Here is a 20,938-nt window from a genome sequence, read left to right as displayed (position 1 = left end):
GCAATCACATCGTTATATGCTGTGGTTGCAATCACGTGGTTTTGCTTAGGCAGCATCTCAGTGTGTGTGAAGTAGGGAAAGATAATACAGTATAACTTTCCTGCATGATTTTTTTTTTTTTTTCAATATCACTCAAAATACACTCATAAAAACCGACGGCATTGTTTTGAACACAAACAGCAGATAATATTGCATGTGTGCGTGTGTCCCCGTGCTTCCTGTGTGTACATATGTGTGTGTATGCAGATGTACTATCACGATCCAAAGTTTCTTTACCCCCCTGAGTGGAGGAGGGTCGAAGCCAAGGTTGAAGAAATGACGGGCCACCGAACACAGGCCAGTTCATGATGGAGGGGTTCACTAACCTGAAGCTTAGGATAATAAGAATCACCTGGATGAAACACACGAGCCTATTTATGAATCACGGTATCATGAACCATTATTAGTCTTGTATACTGGCAGTGTCCGATCATCTGGTCTTGCTACAACCTTGGCTTCGACCTTCTTCCACTCAGGGGGGTAAAGAAACTTTGGATTGTGATAGTACAGATGTGATCTGAAGAAAGCATCCAGGCCTTGATGATGTCGTGGCCAGGAAACCAGGAATGGTTTGGTGTCCAGACACAGCTCTAAACCCCCTTACCACCTCCTTCCTCCATCCATTCCCAACTACAGCCACCTTCCTTGATCTCGTGATCGAGAGCTACCTCACTGCTTTACTTTGCGGTATCACACACACACACACACACACACACACACACACACACACACACACACACAAATAAAAGTAGTGATCAACCGAAACTATTTTACAGCTACATCAGAAGCAAAAGCAAAGTAAAAGATAAAATACAATCCATTACGGACGAGGGAATCACCTATACACAAGAGGATATTTGTCTATCTATCTATCTATTGCCAGACGCCTCAGTCCCGTTTGGGGTGGCCACAAACAAATCGCCTCCAAGTCGCCCTGTCCCCCGCCATTTCACTCCCCTGCTCCCAACTCACACACCCCTCTCTCATATACCTCTCCACCCCATCCCTCCATCTCATCCTCGGCCTCCCCCTCCCTCTTTCCCCCTCCACCTCACTCACATACACTCTCTTCGTCAGTCTTTCACCCTCCATCCTCTCCACATGGCCAAACCACCTCAGTATGTTCCTCATAACGCTTCCTATCACATCCATATCAACACCACAACGCTCCTTTATATCCTCATTCGTCAGCCTGTCTCTCCATGTGACTCCACAGGCTCCTCTTAAATAACTCATTTCCACTGCTCTCACTCTTGGAAATTCTTATTTAGTGAAGCACTAAATAAGAATTTCCAATCAGTTTTTACAGAAGAAAAAATTTTTGAGAGGGATTATGTGGAACATTCATGCCCACACATACTACCAGATATACAAATATCAGAAAAAGTAATACAGGAGTTAAGTAAATCAGACAAAGGAAAAGCAAATGGTCCTGATGAAATTTCATGTTGGGTGCTACATGAATGTGCAAAGTAGTTAAGTAAACCATTATCTTTAATTTTCAAGAAATCCTTGAGACAAGGTAAACTACCAGATATTTGGAAGAAAGCAAACATTGTTCCCTTATTCAAGAAAGGGAATAGACAAAATCCACTCAACCATCGACCAGTATCACTAACCAGTGTTGTAAGTAAGGTATTAGAAAAGCTTATAAGAAAAGCTTGGGTAAATCATCTAGAAGAGCACAATATGATAACAGAAAGACAGTTTGGTTTCAGAAAAGAAAAATCATGTGTTACTAATCTGTTGAGTAACAGACACATTACAGAAAAGAGAAGGATGGGTGGACAGTATCTATTTAGATTTCAAGAAAGCATTTGACAGAGTAGCCTACCACACCAAAGACTTTTATGGAAACTGTAGCATCAAGGAGGAATCCGAGGCAAACTATTGTTGGATGCAAGATTTTCTCATAAAAAGAGAAATGAGAACAGTACTAAGGGGAAATTACTCATCATGGAGAGAAGTAACTAGCGGAGTTCCACAGGGATCAGTGCTGGCACCAATCATGTTTTTAGTGTATATAAATGATACAGACAGTAACACTGGAAATGAAGGCTATCTAAATATGTTTGCAGATGATGCAAAAATACAAAGAAGAATTACTAATACAGACTCTTGTAAAGAGCTACAAGAAGAATTAAATAAACTTCATGAACGGAGTAATACATGGGAAATGGAATTAATGTGGAAGTGTCATGTAATCAAGCTTGGTAAAAGTGGAAAAAGACCTGAGTGGGATTATAAGTTAGGAAATAAAACCCTACACACATCAGAAGGAGAGAAGGACCTAGGTGTGATTATCAATAACAGACTATCTCCAGCTGACCACATCAGTGAGAAGGTACGGAACATGTATACACTGCTTGCAAATATGAGAATAGCGTTCGCATACATAAATGAAGACATGCTAAGAAAGATAATATCATTCATCAGACCAACCCTGGAGTATGCATCAGTAGTCTGGAGTCTTCATCTCAAAAAACACATAGACAAGATCGAAAAAGTTCAAAGGGCCGCTACATATGTGTACCAAGGTTAAGGGATCTAAGTTACGAAGAAAGGCTAAAAAAAACTGAATCTACCAACACTACAGGAGAGAAGGAAAAGAGGTGACATGATTATGCTATATAAATGCATATCAGGGAAGGAGAAAATAGACATATATGATTACATAACCTATGGGGATGCATCAGCAAGAGGACGCTGCAAAAAAAACTGCATAAAAAGAGAGGTGATGAAGACGGAAGGAAATTTAGTTTCCCAAATAGAGCAGTTGATCAGTTGAATGCACTGCCGAATGAAATAGTGTCAAAACAATTCACAAATTTAAGGATATGTATGATAAATATGGCTTAAGACACGGGACAGTACAAGCTTGACTCATTCCTGTAAAGATACAATTAGGTAAGAACACGCGAGAGACGCTGTGCAGGAAGGACGTACGACACATCGCTCTGCGCTTGGCCAACAACTGCATTTCAAAACAGGCCTTAACAGTTAGCGCCCCAGAGCGGTCCAGGGGTAGTAGGGGTAGCAGTGAAACCACCAAATACTTGGAGCGTGACTTCGCTTTTACTCTAGATATCCTTCTTTCAGAATACTTAGCAGTTATGTATATTTAATCATTACTGACAACAGTATTAATGTTACATGAATATTTGTCAGCAAAATATAATTGTAAATGCATATTGCCGAAATACTTTGGAAATATTTAAGCCATAATGAAGAACCATAACAAATCCTGCCTTCGCCACAGCTGCACCCTCTTGTAATTTCCTCCGATTTTGAAGACGAAATGGACCCTGCAGTACAAGACTGCAGTGGAACAAGATGACTTTGGAAGATATGATCATTGTTCAGAGGTGTGGAGGGGTACAGTACTTCATGGAAGTATGATTTTCGCGGGAATGAATGAAAACAAACCCTCAGTCTACTCTTTAGATCCGCATAGCCTTTACTTTCATTAAGCCGAAAATCAATACTTAATTAAAATGAAGAGGGTACTGTAACAAATCTTTTCATTTATAACATGTTAGTATCCAAAATCAGTTCACTCCCAAATTACACAGAATAATACCCTGGTATTTAGAGTTCAGTTATCCTTCACACGACTGTGATCTAAACCATTTACAGCTGTCAGATGTCGCCAGAGAGACCCACTTCACCAAAGAGTTCCAACCGCGACCGAGGTCGCGACAACCACCCTTTCACCCCCCACACTTTCGCTCTCGAAAGCGCCGTCACGTTCCGTGGCGCTCCAGGTGTTGAAACGCAATGGCCATACCTAAAGTACCTCTATATGAGTCAAGCTGTGTACCAGGTTCAACTAAATGGTGTCCAGATATGAAAGGGGAAGTTAGTAAAAGTATTGTTCAAAAATCAGAATAAAACAAAGCAGTGCAGGAATGCTCCCAGTCAGCTGATTGTGTTTAGTCTGCACACCCAGGGAATGTAAGTAGAATCTTTGCTGTCAGCACCACAAGATGTCCACCTACTGTAGTAAAGCAAATTTGGAAGGAGCTAAGAAAAGGGATAAAGGCAGAAAGCAGGATGATGATTTCTACCAGGAATTGGTGGAAATGGAGAGGTACACTCGCACCAGAGTGTATCGGTGCAGACTATGTGTTAAATATTATGACACACAGAACAAAGGGAACTAAAACTTGCAGTTCTATCCTCCCACATGCAGGCATCCCAGACGGTAGGTGACAGCTATATCAGATATAATTGTGTCCTTCATAATGTGTAGGAAATGGCCGTAAATATTATATACAGGTGTTAACGGACTGTCAATGCTGCATGGTCGAATCATTCCGGATGCATCGCACCCACAAGTGCACCGATACTTTCAGGTGCGAGTGTACGATACGCTGTTTTTGAACAGATAAAGGGATTGGAGAAGGCATTTCAGAGTGAAATGGATGAAATTAAGAAACACTTGCTCATGCAGGAGGAAAATGAAAAATTAGTAAAGTCAGCAGGAGACAACAATAGATGAGCTGGTACCTAACTGGCCAATCTCGCTTCTCAACAATATTTAGCGTCGTTTCATCTGTGCACAATTATGAGAATATCTGGAATTTTTATTATTTCATATGGTGATTTTTTTTTTTATTTATCGACATTCTAGATGAAATGCGTGGCTTTAACAGACACACATACGGTACTCCAGAATATTCCGGAGAATACCATAGTATCCCCGACAACGGGGCAAACCAGAAACAACGGAGTTCGCCCACGAGAATGCCGACACCCCCACTCGGACCCCACGGGGTAGCCGCCACTAGCCACCTAAAATGCCCGCCGCAGGACCTCCCACCTCACCACCCCCCACACCACCACCGAGCCGCCACCCCACCACCACCCCGGGAGGACACACCGGTGAGGTTAGTGACCCCGGGCAAGAGGGTCATCGGGGCATCCCGACCCTGAGCCCCTATTCCTCGCAAGTGCCCCAACCCCAGGCGTTCAGACAACCTGAACTACTGTGCGGGCGGGGTAGTGACCGTCAGACCAGGGGTGGGACTGAAAAGAGGTCAGTCCCAAGTAACACCGTCTTGACGGTCTTGCTACACCCTCTAGGGCAGGAAGAGGCCCAAGGGCAGGAAGAGGCCCAAGGCTACGGCCTTAAAAGAGAGATAGACACAGGCTACGGCCTGACAAAGTGTGTAAAGGGGAAGGTGACCCCAGGCTCCGGCCTTAACACGCTGAGGAGAGAGAGTTGCCTGTGTGCATCCCTCTCCAGTTGTACCTTGGCTACGGCCAGAATACGGTCCAGGGTAGATAGACCCTGCTACCGTACGTGTAGCGCCACCCAATTACGGAAGCGGCGACTCGGGGCCGGCCTCTCGCCGGAGCAGACGGGTGATCCCGTTTCTCCGCTAGTCGTTTCCCGTACGGGCGGACACTCAGTTACGACTGGGGCACGTACCAGGGTGGAGAATTCCCTGACGGTAGGATCTGTCCGTATTGGAGAGAGTGCGGTCCTCGCGCCCCTCACTCCGGCTTGTTCCCTACTGCGGGAGGAACACCACGCTGACGGCCGCTTGCCTCGGCGAAAGGGCAACCCCGATCACCCTACTGGTGTCCCTCGCACGCCGGACAAGTTCACGGCACCAGCCAAAGTCCATACTAGGGGAAGTGGAGCCCCACCTCAGCCCAATGAACACACTCAGGGAACCACGGAGAGCGTGAGTCTCCCTCAAGCCTCTTTCCCTCCGGGGAGCCCTTCGTCGCCATCCAGGCTTCTTGGCCAAGCGGAGGCGTTAGAGTGGTGGCAAGGCCCGATTGCGGAGTTACCGCCCACACCCGGACGCTCCTTAGCACTGTTGGAGCCCTACAGGAGTCGCTGCCGCAGCCCAGCCCTGACGGCGCCTCTCCCCCTGAGCACCTGCAGACCCCGGACGCCCAGGCCTTCCACCACGGTCCCCGACGACGGCGACCTAGGCTCCCTCACGCCCCGGCAGAAGAAGAAGCAGGCCCGAATCCTCCGCCTGTTCGGTCCTAGTCCCGAGGGCCCCCGATCAGGTCAAGGCCTCCGGACTACGAGGTCCCCTTGCACCCCACCAACGCGGCCCTAGGAAGGAGCCGCCCCTCAGGCCGAGGCCCTAAACAAGAGAGCCTCCCCGACAGTAAGTACTAGTGACCCAACTACCAAAGAAATACGGGTAGAACAGTGAAAGTGACAGTGACCCCTAATACAGTGACAGTGATCCAATGCACAGTGGCAGTGACAAATAAAAGTTATGTTAAACAGTGATATCAGGGTAAGTCGTGCTTGAACATTAAACAGTTCAGTTCCCCCTCTCAGAAAGGAAGCGGGGAGTTTTCTGTGGAATCAAAGGTAGGTGTGTGAGCGAGCCGGAAGGCTAGTGAAGTGCTTCCCTGCGACTAGGTGACGGTGTCGGATGTCGCCACACGCACCCTACCTTTGTTATAGTATCATATCCCCCACAGACTCCCAATCACAGTGAATATAAGTGAGACTCCTCCATTTATTATTATCCACCAGTGACACGACCAGTGTTCTCGATTGACCATTGCAGTGAAGTGATATCTCTCCTCAATAATAGTCACCCATATCCCTGACTGCCCTGTGCCCTGTGCAAAAGTAGATTGGATCCAATTATAAGTGTATTATTGTATCTCTGTGTTATTGTGTATCAAATATTGTGTATGTAGCACTGTAAGGAATAGAATTTAAGCAATAGATGTGATTTGGTGTACTGTCTCTTTTTATGCCCTGTTCCTTTGTTAGTGCATTACATCCGGTCTAGCCAAAGGACCCCGTCCCAGTGCTCGTGTTTTTACGACGAGAAGTCGCCTTAAAAACACAGCATTACACCACCACCACTCCGGGCAACAACGACGCATGTCAGCCCGGGCCGTGCGCCCCTGTGACATTCAACCACCACGCCGCCGCCACCGTAGGCGAAAGACACTACCTTCGCGTGGCGGAATCACTGAGTTAGCTAGGGGTGGAGTCAGAAATAGCACTCCAGGCAGCGCCCCTCTGGTAGAGACGATCTATGGTCGCTCCCACAGTGATTTGGTAGAGACGATCTATGGTCGCTCCCACAGTGATTCGGTCGAGACGATCAATGGTCGCTCCCACAGTGTCCAGGTAGAGACGATCAATGGTCGCTCCCTTAGTACTCCGGTCGAGACGATCAATGGTCGCTCCCACAGTGCTCGGGTAGAGACGATCAATGGTCGCTCCCCCAGGGTCCAGGTAGAGACGATCAATGGTCGCTCCCTTAGTCCTCCGGTCGAGACGATCAATGGTCGCTCCCACAGTACTCGGGTAGAGACGATCAATGGTCGCTCCCCCAGTGTCCAGGTAGAGACGATCAACGGTCGCTCCCTTAGTACTCCGGTCGAGACGATCAATGGTCGCTCCCACAATATTCGGGTAGAGACGATTAATGGTCGCTCCCCCAGTGTCCAGGTGGAGACGATCGATGGTCGCTCCCAGGGCGTAGTTAGGAAAGGGATGTCTCTCCAACCGGAGACTGAACCTCAGGGGTCTCGTCCAGAATACCCCGGAAAGACCTCCCTGCTTCCCCCGGTCTCTGTTCCCTACGTTTGGCCTTCGAGCAGACACACCTGTCGGGCCCCGTGACAACCGCTGCCGCAGCCCTCCCCTGACGGCGCCTCTGGTCGCGGGAGACCGCAGTCTGTCGCCTCTTCCGGCCCTCCATAGGACACCCGGGCGAGACCTCACCACGCCCCCGTGACGCCGGGACCTGACCCAGAGGTTCCTAGACCTCTTCGGCCCCAGTCCTACGGGCCTTACGCCGGAGCCCGGCCCGGAAGCCCCCGGACGTGAGAGGACGCCCTCGCGAGCCTCCCCGTGTCCTCTTGGCTCGCCTCGCCCTGACGACACCCTCAGTCCGACCGGATCACTGATGACGTGTCCTTGTTTCTCTCCATGAGGAAATACGGGTGACCCTGTAACAATCGTGAAGTAGGTTAAGTGTGACTCCCTCTCTCTTAGAATAAGTATTGTGCAGTGAATTTATGTAATCTCTATTGGGGTAAATCAGAACACAATATCCAGTTGAAGGACGAGAATGTGGATTAAGATCTAAAGTGAAAATACGTGCGAGTGTCACCCCGAATCTTTCTAAAGACATATCTCCAGAACCAGAAGAAAGACTAAAATATTATTGGAGTTCTATTGGCTAGTCTCTAAGTAATATTGTGAAATAGTATTTACGAGTATTCCGACTTTGTTACGCGTTGTGAAGCGAGAGTCTACATATCATACTTAGAAGATGTGTAATTAATAAGCCTGTGCCTACAGAAATATGTTCCCACCCTAAATCTCAAGAAAGGGGAGTATTAACGATATTCCCTCCCTCCGCACGCTACTCTTAAAAACTCTCTCCATTCCTCGCTCACTCTCTTAAAGCCAAAGTAAGAATCAGAGTTATTTGTCAAAGAATCTTCGCCAACAGAAAACACCTAAACTCCCTTGCTAATATCGAGCATCCTCCAATATTACCATAACTTTCTCCTCGCCGTTTTAAGTCACTCTCCGCTTCTCCCCTACCTCCTCCTAGTGGATCACCAACCCCTTTCCCCCCCTCCCCCTTACACGCTCCGCGCGCACTTGTATTTACTGCACTCCTAGTACTAAGATTTGTTGTATTGTCATTAGTACCTAGAAAGCTAGTATCCTGTGAGATACACATATCTTAGATAAGGTTTTTGTATTGCTCTATATTGTGTTGTAATATCTGCTGAAGTGTCCTGTGTCTGACTGTGGTAATATACGTGTATGGTGTTGCCGAAGGTTTTTATGTCCTGCTTCTCTTTATTGCACTAGCTCCGGTCTCGAAAGAGGACCCCGCTCCACGTTGGGTGAAATAGGTACGAGAAGTCGAGCCTAATTCTACCCAGCATTACACTGGTGGCCAGCGGTGGTTCTAGATCCGAGCGTAGAAGAGAGGTAAGAAGGAAATATTTGGAAAAATGGCAACTAAACTGCACGTTCAGTTACCCAAGTTTGACCCTGACCAGTATGACATACACACATATCTTGCAATAGTTAAACCCTTACTGGATATTGGCTTCGATAATGACCAACAAAAAATTGCAGTCACACTACTACTACTGGGTAAAGCCACAGCGAATGTTGCGCCAAAAATTATCCCAGAACTCACCTGGCAGAAGTTTACCAAGTTCGCGGTCCAAGCCATCACCCCATCACTAGGGAAAGTGGTGGCTCTATCCAAATTGGATAGCTTTACTTATGACGGGGATTTAGATAATACCCTGTTGCAGGCAAGACGCCTGATTACTGCTGCTTACCCGGAGGCAGACGAAGAAACCCGGGATCAGCACACATTCAGTACTCTGCTCCGAGTACTCCCAAGTGTTGTGAAGCAACACTTTACTATCCACGACCCAACAGGAGACATGGATAGAGATATACAGCTGATACGGCGCCTCCTGACCGCCTGCCCTTCTCCACAACAAATTAATGTTGTCAAGAAATTCCCCACCCGACCCCCGGCTCCCCCAGCCACACCACGTCCGCCCCTTCCCCACACCAGCCCGACCCCGATGCCTAGCCCACCCAGGGCGCACCCCTCTCGTTGGCGCCCCGCCCCGCGAGAAAACCCAAACTTAATTCTGATCAACCCGTGGGAATTCACAACCTGCAGCTCCCGTTGCCCCCTTCATGACATACGGGACCAGCTGAAAGCTGCTCGCCGCAAAAGCACAACCCCGGGTTCGCGTAAAGTTTCCGCCCTAGAAGGCGAAGCCCCAGGGGACGAGCTGGCGCCTGCGGACGAACCCCCCTCAGGAGAACTAGAGCAGGAGCAGGAGCACGAGAGCCCTGGCCAGCTGGATTTTTAGGCCCGCCCCCGCACCAACCCACGGTGGCGGGGTCCATCACCCCTAAGTATCGCCCCCCAGTATACCACAAGATGAAAATCAACGGCGTGAAGGCCAGACTACTAGTTGATACGGGAGCAGCCAGATCCTGCCTTTACAGCCATTATTTCTCCCGCTACAAATCACGGTTTGGCCCACTCCGCCCCACTACCACTCACCTTGTAGACGCGGGGGATGGCCCCCTGCCCATCCGTGGGGAGACTCGGGCCCTACGGGTCGACACCCACCAGCCAGTATCTGCCCAACACCCATTCATCATTTTTGATTCCCCCTGCCGGAGCTATGACGGATATTTAGGGCTAGACCTACTTCAAAAACTTGGAGCCACTATCGACTGTCGCAACCGACAACTCCAGTTCCGCCCCCCACCCCGTTCCGCTCCAGCCATTTGCACCTGCACGCCGCAGCCCCGGCCGGAGGACCCACACAACCCCCCCCCTGCACCCCCTCTCTTTTCTTCCCCCCCCCCTTCCCCCACGCTGCCCCGCCCCACTCTTGCCCCCTCCTTTCCTGCCACCATTTCCACCGCCGTTACCATCCCCTCACACCACGAGGCATGGGTGCCCCTGAACAGGCCCTCGGGCCCATCCGTTTTGTTCTCCCCCCTCCTCCCCTCCGGACCCCTTTCTGCCTGCCTCGTTTCCCCTACCTTTCTTCCCCCCCACCGCACTGCCATTCGCATCACCAATCTCGCCCCATCCCCTCTCACCCTCCCCAAAGGGCTTATCGTCGGAGATGGAAGAAGCCGAGCCCTGCGCCCCGTCCCCCCCCCACCACCCCGCCCCCCTTCCCCCCATCCCTGACCATCTCTCCGACCAACAGTCAGACGCCTTACGCCGCCTCCTCCTGGAGTTCCAGGATTTGTTTGCGACAGGGCCTGCAGATATAGGACATACTACGTACCTGTCTCATGAGATCCATACGACAGGCCCTCCGATACGACAACCTTCCCGACGTAAGAACCCCCGACAGAGAGAAGAGGAGGACCGCCAAGTGCGCGAGATGGAAGAGGCAGGTGTTATTTCCCCCTCCACCAGCCCGTGGTCCTCCCCCGTTGTTCTAGTAAAAAAAAAAGACGGCACGATGCGGTTTTGCATCGATTACCGCCGCGTGAACGACGTCACAATTAAGGATGCTACTCCCCTCCCCCGCATCGACGATTCCCTAGACTCCCTATACGGGGCGTCTTGGTTTTCTACCCTTGACCTCCAGTCTGGATATTGGCAAGTCCCCGTCCACCCGGATCATCGAGGCAAGACGGCCTTCTCTACCAGTAATGGCCGACATTACGAATTTAATGTCCTGCCATTCGGCCTCTGCAACGCCCCTGCCACGTTTTCCAGGCTGATGGAATCTGTCTTAAGCGGCCTCACTTGGGAGATATGTTTGGCCTATCTTGATGATGTCATTGTTTTTAGCCAAACCTGGGCCGACCACTTGCAGCGCCTCCGTCGAGTTTTCACCCGAATTCGCCAGGCAGGCCTCAAGTTACATCCATCCAAATGTGTCCTGGCCACAAAAACCGTCGCGTTCCTAGGCCATACGATTTCTCAAGTGGGAATTTCCCCAGACCCCGACAAGCTGCGTGCCATAGCGGACATACCACCTCCGCAGGATGTCCACGGCATCCGTGCCTTCTTGGGGCTCGCGTCCTACTATCGCCGCTTCGAGAAGGGGTTTGCACAGATTGCTAAGCCGCTTTCCAACAGCTGAAAGACAAGCTCATCTCGGCCCCCATCGTGGCCTTTCCCGACTATGCCCTCCCTTTTCGCCTCTACACGGACGTCTCCCTTGACGCAATTGGCGCTGTTCTAGCCCAGGTACAGGCCGGTCGGGAACACATTATCGCTTGTGCCAGCCGCACACTGAACCCGGCCGAGAAAAATTATGCCGCCACCAAGCGAGAATGCCTCGGCATAATCTGGTCCCTCCAATATTTTAGGGCTTATCTTTCCGGGACTCAAGTCACTATAATAACCGACCACCAATCACTCCAGTGGCTGCAACAATCGGACTCCCAGAACGCTCAAATCGTCCGATGGCGTGACACCCTAGAAGAATTTCAATATGAAATTTCGTACAGACCCGGGAAGCTCCACACCAACGCAGATGCCCTCTCCCGCCTTCCCATCCACGCGGTCCAACCAAACCTGGACCTGCTGGAACTCTGGCACCACAAGGAACCCCCCCCCCTGGATTCCAGCCCACCTGTTTCCCAAATTGTGCCAACAGGGCGACCACCTTTTAACCCTGTCTGGGCACATCCTCTTGGCCCCCAATGCGGCACGTGACATCCGCGCCAGTTACACGCCCACAACGGCATCCATTTGGGCACAAAAAAATTGCTACAGGTGTTTAATGACATCTACTGGGCCCCGAACCACTCCACCCTCGCCAAGGAAATTATTCAAACTTGCCGCGCCTGCGCGCTCGGGAAAGACATTACCCGGACCGCCGGGCCATCTGGCCATATCACCGCCCACAAACTCTGGCAGCTCCTAGCAGTCGACGTAGTAGGGCCTCTCCCTCCTAAATCGGGATATAAGTATGTGATCACTTTTGTCGACACGTATTCCAAGTTCGTAGTAGCCTGCCCCGCTAAAGAACATCACGCCGTCGCTGTCGCCGATGCCTTACTCCAACACGTCTTCCCCTACTTTGGCATTCCCCAAGCCATCCATTCCGATAATGCCCCCGAATTCTCCGGAAAAGTCTGGGAAGAACTGGCCAGGATTTTTGGATACGAAATCTCCCACTCCTCACCATATTGGCCCCAAGGGAACGCGGTGTGTGAACGCAGCCATCATACCCTGGTCAATCAGCAACGTACCAGAATCGAGGCTACGAAAGACAACGATTGGCCAGCACACGTCAAAATCGTCCAGTGGGGCATGAATTCGTGCCCCCGAGACGACGGGGTTTCCCCCCACGAAAGGATCTTTGGCGAAACCCCCCTCCTACTACCTTTACGCCGTCACCCGCAACCGCCCACCTCCGCCCCCGCCACGGACCCGCTACACTTGCTAAAAAGGCGGATATACCAACTACAGAGGAATTTAGATCTTGAACCCGACACAGCCACCAACCCCTTCAAGCCGGGTGACACCGTAGTCGTCGCCCAACTCCCCACAAACTTGCCCCCCGTTTCACGGGCCCCCACATCATCACCAAAATCCCCAACCCTTACCAGGTGGTCGTGGACTACCACGGCACTCCCCGTACCCTCCGAAACCGGCACGTGCGCCCCTTCCGCACGCCCATTCCCCCCGCCCCGACCCCACACCCCCAACCTCCCACAGCTCCCGCCCCACCATCTACAACCACATATGAGTGCTACATCTCCTCACCTTCCCCCTCCGCCCCCCCTATCACCTCCACCTCACCTGCCCCAGGCGCCTCCCCCGCCACCCCCCCCTCACCCTCGCCCCACCCATCCACGGTTTCCCCCTCAATCCTCACTCCCTCATCTCCAGCCCCTGCCACCACCCCCTACCCCCAGCCCACTACCACCTCTTCCGCCCGCACCACCACCCCTTCGCCACACCCCCCTTCCACCCCCCTTCCCCTACCCACCACCCGTACGCCCACTTCACCAATACCACATTCTACCATGCCCGCGGCATGCAAGACAACACGCCCACCCCCAACGCCCCCTTCCCCCCCACCCCTACCCTCACCACCACCACCACCCGCTCCGGCCGCCTCTCACGCCCACCCGCCCGATATTCCAACACCCCTACACCACCCACCTCCCCGCGACTTCACACCGTCCAGCTACATCGGGCCCAAATCCCTCCTACCTGTACTCCCCAGAGACTCAACGCCGCATTACTGCTGCACAAAACCCGGCCTTCGCCCACTCTATCCAGCATTCAACCTCCAACCACACCGACAACCACACCAAGCAACATGAGGATTAAGCGGGCCGTATGGGCCCCTACCTTTACCAAGAACCACCGGCTCCGCGGGCCACACCATCTGTTAAATATCCTCCAGTCCATCATCGTCCCCTCCGCCCTCTTCCTCACCTATGACCAAGCACAGGAGGAAAATTCCTACACTGTCGCCTGGCAGAACACACTCCGACACCTCCAGCCCGTTTACACCACCTCCAACACTCTAGCGTTCCACCTCCAGCCACAGGGACGTGACTTTCTTCAAGAACACGGTGGTGAAATGCGTAGCTTTAACAGACACACATACGGTACTCCAGAATATTCCGGAGAATACCATAGTATCCCCGACAACGGGGCGAACCAGAAACAACGGAGTTCGCCCACGAGAATGCCGACACCCCCACTTGGACCCCACGGGGTAGCCGCCACTAGCCACCACCACTTCAGGCAACAACGACGCATGTCAGCCCGGGCCGTGCGCCCCTGTGACATTCAACCACCACGCCGCCGCCACCGTAGGCGAAAGACACTACCTTCGCGTGGCGGAATCACTGAGTTAGCTAGGGGTGGAGTCAGAAATAGCACTCCAGGCAGCGCCCCTCTGGTAGAGACGATCTATGGTCGCTCCCACAGTGATTTGGTAGAGACGATCTATGGTCGCTCCCACAGTGATTCGGTCGAGACGATCAATGGTCGCTCCCACAATGTCCAGGTAGAGACGATCAATGGTCGCTCCCTTAGTACTCTGGTCGAGACGATCAATGGTCGCTCCCACAGTGCTCGAGTAGAGACGATCAATGGTCGCTCCCCCAGGGTCCAGGTAGAGACGATCAATGGTTGCTCCCTTAGTCCTCCGGTCGAGACGATCAATGGTTGCTCCCTTAGTCCTCCGGTCGAGACGATCAGTGGTCGCTCCCACAGTATTCAGGTAGAGACGATCGATGGCCGCTCCCCCAGTGTCCAGGTAGAGACGATCAATGGTCGCTCCCTTGGTCCTCCGGTCGAGACGATCAATGGTCGCTCCCACAGTACTCGGGTAGAGACGATCAATGGTCACTCCCACAGTACTCGGGTAGAGACGATCAATGGTCGCTCCCACAGTACTCGGGTAGAGACGATCAATGGTCGCTCCCCCAGTGTCCAGGTAGAGACGATCAATGGTCGCTCCCTTAGTACTCCGGTCGAGACGATCAATGGTCACTCCCACAATATTCGGGTAGAGACGATCAATGGTCGCTCCCCCAGTGTCCAGGTGGAGACGATCGATGGTCGCTCCCAGGGCGTAGTTAGGAAAGGGATGTCTCTCCAACCGGAGACTGAACCTCAGGGGTCTCGTTCCAGAATACCCCGGAAAGACCTCCCTGCTTCCCCCGGTCTCTGTTCCCTACGTTTGGCCTTCGAGCAGACACACTTGTCGGGCCCCGTGACAACCGCTGCCGCAGCCCTCCCCTGACGGCGCCTCTGGTCGCGGGAGACCGCAGTCTGTCGCCTCTTCCGGCCCTCCCTAGGACACCCGGGCGAGACCTCACCACGTCCCCGCGACGCCGGGACCTGACCCAGAGGTTCCTAGACCTCTTCGGCCCCAGTCCTACGGGCCTTACGCCGGAGCCCGGCCCGGAAGCCCCCGGACGCGAGAGGACGCCCTCGCGAGCCGCCCCGTGCCCTCTCGGCTCGCCCCGCCCTGACGACGCCCTCAGTCCGACCGGATCACGGATGACGTGTCCTTGTTTCTCTCCATGAGGAAATACGGGTGACCCTGTAACAATCGTGAAGTAGGTTAAGTGTGACTCCCTCTCTCTTAGAATAAGTATTGTGCAGTGAATTTATGTAATCTCTATTGGGGTAAATCAGAACACAATATCCAGTTGAAGGACGAGAATGTGGATTAAGATCTAAAGTGAAAATACGTGCGAGTGTCACCCCGAATCTTTCTAAAGACATATCTCCAGAACCAGAAGAAAGACTAAAATATTATTGGAGTTCTATTGGCTAGTCTCTAAGTAATATTGTGAAATAGTATTTACGAGTATTCCGACTTTGTTACGCGTTGTGAAGCGAGAGTCTACATATCATACTTAGAAGATGTGTAATTAATAAGCCTGTGCCTACAGAAACATGTTCCCACCCTAAATCTCAAGAAAGGGGAGTATTAACGATATTCCCTCCCTCCGCACGCTACTCTTAAAAACTCTCTCCATTCCTCGCTCACTCTCTTAAAGCCAAAGTAAGAATCAGAGTTATTTGTCAAAGAATCTTCGCCAACAGAAAACACCTAAACTCCCTTGCTAATATCGAGCATCCTCCAATATTACCATAACTTTCTCCTCGCCGTTTTAAGTCACTCTCCGTGTCTACCCTACCTCCTCCTAGTGGATCACCAACCCCCTCCCCCTTACGCGCTCCGCGCGCAACTGCACTCCTAGTACTAAGATTTGTTGTATTGTCATTAGTACCTAGAAAGCTAGTATCCTGCGAGATACACATATCTTAGATAAGGTTTTTGTATTGCTCTATATTGTGTTGTAATATCTGCTGAAGTGTCCTGTGTCTGACTGTGGTAATATACGTGTTTTTTTTTTGTTTTTTTTTATGTGACCGACTCTGGGCATAGGCTTCACAGCCTGCTTTCAAGGCCCAGTAGTCCTCCTATACTCGGTTCCACGGAGTCTGACGCACTGATTTTGCCAGCCGAGGACAGGTGGATCTGGTAACACTGGGCGACGTACTCGGGCGGTGATTGGTCGATTTCCGTTGTTTGAATGTGCTCCAAAGTGACTTTGTATTTCAACCAAGGCCCTCATTGATTTGTAAGATACCGGATTATACAGATACAAATCAAAGCAATGATATCTTTAATGATAAATATGTGCCTTTTAAATTACTAGAGATAAACCTGAACGACAATTCTAACAAAAAGCAAGCAAAGTCGCGACTGAACGCATCCGGACAACAGTCAGCGACTTGATTTAAATTAATTTAATTATGTTTGATTTCGTTCACACTGCACAAGGTTTTATTATAGCAGCATAGTTCAACTATTATTTTCTCATGGAGTTTGCTTTTATCTTACTTTCCTTGTTTCCATCATTAAAAAAATTTGGTTCATTCTGTAATGACGTAATCCATTACTTTCCCGGCTCTTTGTCGAGGGGGCAGAGATACATGCTTAAGGATGCATTGTGACCAGTGATAGGGTGTCCGTCTGCATGTCTGTGTCTTATGACAAAAAAATGTTAGGGAAAATCAAACACCAAACTTATTCATGTAAGAAATAGTTCTACTGAATCTGTCAATGAATAAAAACAAATGCAGATTTTTAAAGCTACTGTGATGTTACCTATGAAGCTAATGAAAATATGTATGTACACTATATGTACTGAGAATAGAATAGCATGTATTGACCCCAGTGAGGTGTGTGTGTGTGTGTGTGTGCTTACACAGATCATAATTATTCGAAGCTAAGCTAAGCATATCTAGGGTCAGGTTGTATATGAGCAGATGAGGTAATGAAGGGCATGGTGAAGACTGTGGACTGTAACATTGTGTAATAGTGGTGGGGAAAACATTCAAGCCTTCACAGGACCTCGGAACCACCTCGCTATGAACGTCTAAATTCCCGCACAGTCGCTGACTGTTGTCCGGATGCGTTCAGTCGCGACTTTGCTTATTTTTTTTATATAATTGTCATTCAGGTTTATCTCTAGTAATTTAAAAGGCACATATTTATCATTAAAGATATCATTGCTTTAATTTGTATCTGTATAATCCGGTATCTTACAAATCAATGAGGGCCTTGGTTGAAATACAAAGTCACTTTGGAGCACATTCAAACACAAAGGAAATCCACCAATCACCGCCCGAGTACGTCGCCCAGTGTTACCAGATCCTCCTGTCCTCGGCTGGCAAAATCAGTGCGTCAGACTCCGTGGAACCGAGTATAGGTACCGGACACCTCTACATGTCACCACTTCGGCGCTAACACCCACCGTCCATACTGAATACATGCTAGGGCTGTCTCATACAGGACTGGTGTATTGGTATTAACGGGGGTATTTTTACATGTCGGCGGGCCTTCTGGTAGATCAGTAAAGTCTGATTTTTGTGAAATTCAAATCCTTAAACTGTTCACTGCCCCAGCGGGATTTGAACCCGGGTCCGTCAGGACTGCAGGCCAACTCTCTACCGGTGTTGCCGAAGGTTTTTATGTCCTGCCTCTCTTTATTGCACTAGCTCCGGTCTCGAAAGAGGACCCCGCTCCAAGTTGGGTGAAATAGGTGCGAGAAGTCGAGCCTAATTCTACCCAGCATTACACTAGAGATGTTTGAGGCTTTGCGTAACTCACTTTCATCCGAGTCCAACACAGGTGTACACATGCATAAATTGATACGCAAGCATCTTATCACTCTCTCCATCCCCCACCCCTGTCTCACACACACACACACACACACACACACACACTATGTGTACCGCCAAGTGATCCATCATATACCAGTGCCCCTTCTTTGCGGCAATAAACAACTCACGTGATGGAGTTCGCAAACAGCCTTTCGTGAATGGAGTCTGTGTGTTACACTGACTCGCCAGAAACCATCACCAGTGTTGCCAACTCCCATATAGTTCGACTCTGCTCTACTGACAGATTACCTTACGGATGAAAATATTACGATGCTAGTTGGTAGTTTTTATTTATATGCCGGTATATAGCATCAACAAAAAATTAAGTTTCTCATGTTTAGAGCAAGTATCCTACTGCCCCCGACAGACCAGGGAAATGATCAAATGAGGCTGAATTAACGTACAGTTGGCAACATTGGGTTATTGCATCATGCCAAGGCCAGTGTAACGGGCCTTGGCATGGTGCAATAAATGAAGGCAAAAGGAATGTGAGGATAGAAGCACACGAAAAAAAAGAAGTGCACAGTGTGGCAACCGCAGAACAGTAATCTGAATATGATTTGCAAACAGTGCTCGAAGGAAAAGGAGAACCGTGGACTGGCAGGAAGGCGACAACCAACGAAGCAGACTAGGAAAGCAACTCTCCAGTACAACACAGCAGGTTAAAACGACTCATCCCACCAGAACAAAATGTGCGAAGTGCCCCACCCATTCAAAAGAGCAGGATAATGGCTTCATGTGAAAGGTGATATAGAATATGGTTATGGTAAGGTAAGCCTAAACGTATCAGTCAATCACTTCCTGTGGCACCCCACGGGATGGATAGGGCCTCGATGAACTCTCTCCACCAATATGTCTCTTGTCATCTTCAGGTCCCACCAACACTCCTCTCCAGCTTCTCGTTTCATTGCCCTCAACCAGGTTTCCCTCGGCCTACCTTTGCCTCTTATTCCTCTAGCAGTCCACTCTGGCACATCCTGTATTAAACTGCCTTGTTTTCTATTGTTACGTTCCAGTCCCACACTGCCACAGGCTCCAACAGCAGTTGTACAGTACAGGAAGGACGTTGCCCAGTGAGTTGTTCTTATGGTCAGCCTTTAGGTGTGCAGTACACAAGAACAGCTGAGGCAAAAATAAACACTGGCTCCTTAAAGTTCACTGTCTTTATTTTCCAAATAATTCCACTTAATTCTTTCCAACTTCACTGTTCTCACAAGCACTGGAGCTATACACACTTTACTAACTGTTATTACACGTCACTCTTAACGACACTTCACAGTTATTACACTTAATGCTTGACACTTCACTCTTCTCAAGTTCCAATGATATACAGACTTCAATAACCCGTCACTGTTATCACAAGTACCAAAAATATACAATCTTCACTGACACCGACTGCACTTCACACAAACTGACCTGAAACCTGACTCAACTCCAAACTGCCTGACTAACTGAGCTCTTCCCCATCCTTATATAACCTTGCATTGTTCTAGAAACGTCCCTTTGGACATACTGTCTTGCATCACCCTAGCAACAACAGTTACCAACTACGAGACATCAAAACATGCTAGAATTTTCCCACATTACATAACACTCCAAATCATTTGCCATACGAATTTAAACTGCATGATTTAACAAGCAGTCACTTAAATAAAACATTATAAAGAAAAAAGCACATTAAATTAATGCACAACTTTCTTCATTATTTAATCTACCCATTATTGCAAGTGCCATAAAATTTTATTTAAAAAATATTGAATTGAAATATTTATTGTTGCAAAAGGTTAATTTCATTAATTTCTTCTTTATTTGATCTACCAATTATTGTAACATAAAGTGAGTAGTGTATGATATGTAATGTATTAAAATGAGAAGCTCCCAAATTTATACTTGGTTCTCCTGAAATTTTCTGTCAGAATCTCCTGAAATTACCTCCGAACGATCTGGCAACACTGAAGGTACGAGACTACCTAACTGGCAAATCTCCCTTCATAACACTATATTGTCCCAGCCACTTCCAGCGAGACAGTCTCATATATTCATCAACTGGTTCCACTGTCATAATATCCCATACTCTTTCATTTGTAACTCTGTCTTTCCACTTTACCCCAAGAATCCTCCTCAGTATTTTATTTTCAAATCCTAATATTTTTTGATGTGTTGCAATTGAACTGTACCATGACTCATGCCCATAAATTAAAATTGGTCTAACCATGGACTTGTAAATTTTTACTTTAGTATGTACTGAAAGTATATTATTATTCCAGACAGATTTGAACATTCCAACAGCACTCCAAGCCAGTCAAATCCTCTCCTCAATTTCATTGTTTAATGATCCATTAGCTGATACAATCATTCAGAGATATTTAAAATTTTCTACATTTTTCACCACATTATTCCCAATTACACAATCGATTTGGTTTTCCACGTTCATATTAATAATTTCAGTATTTCCACAATATATTACCAATCCCACTTTTTCTCCTTCCTCCACCAGACAATCAAGCACCCTCTGCATATCGTAAATACTTCCACAAATCAGTACAATATCATCAGCATAGTCCAAATCCATCAGCCTCTTATTGTCTCTCCAGTTAATTCCTGCACCAGTTCTCCTCACAACCTTTCTCATAACATAATCCATAACCAAAACAAACAGCAATGGCGAAAGAACTCCTTGAAACACTCCTGATCTAACT

General features: G+C 49.1%; 1 protein-coding gene across 1 annotated transcript in view; it reads right to left on the bottom strand.

Annotated features, from left to right (window-relative positions):
- The window catches only part of LOC145393883 (uncharacterized), a 40,415-nt gene extending 20,753 nt beyond the window's left edge, over positions 1-19,662 (bottom strand). Inside the window, exon 1 of the mRNA XM_080267934.1 lies at positions 19,656-19,662. The gene's annotated coding sequence lies outside the window, so the exon portion shown is untranslated. The remainder of the gene's footprint in view (positions 1-19,655) is intronic.
- Positions 19,663-20,938: the final 1,276 nt, after the last annotated feature.

Source organism: Coenobita brevimanus, chromosome 3 (assembly GCF_032717465.1).
Source record: "Coenobita brevimanus isolate Jiangsu-jjx chromosome 3, ASM3271746v2, whole genome shotgun sequence".
In the NCBI taxonomy this organism is placed as follows: Eukaryota; Metazoa; Arthropoda; class Malacostraca; order Decapoda; family Coenobitidae; genus Coenobita; species Coenobita brevimanus.
This window is presented reverse-complemented; position numbering and strand designations above follow the sequence as displayed.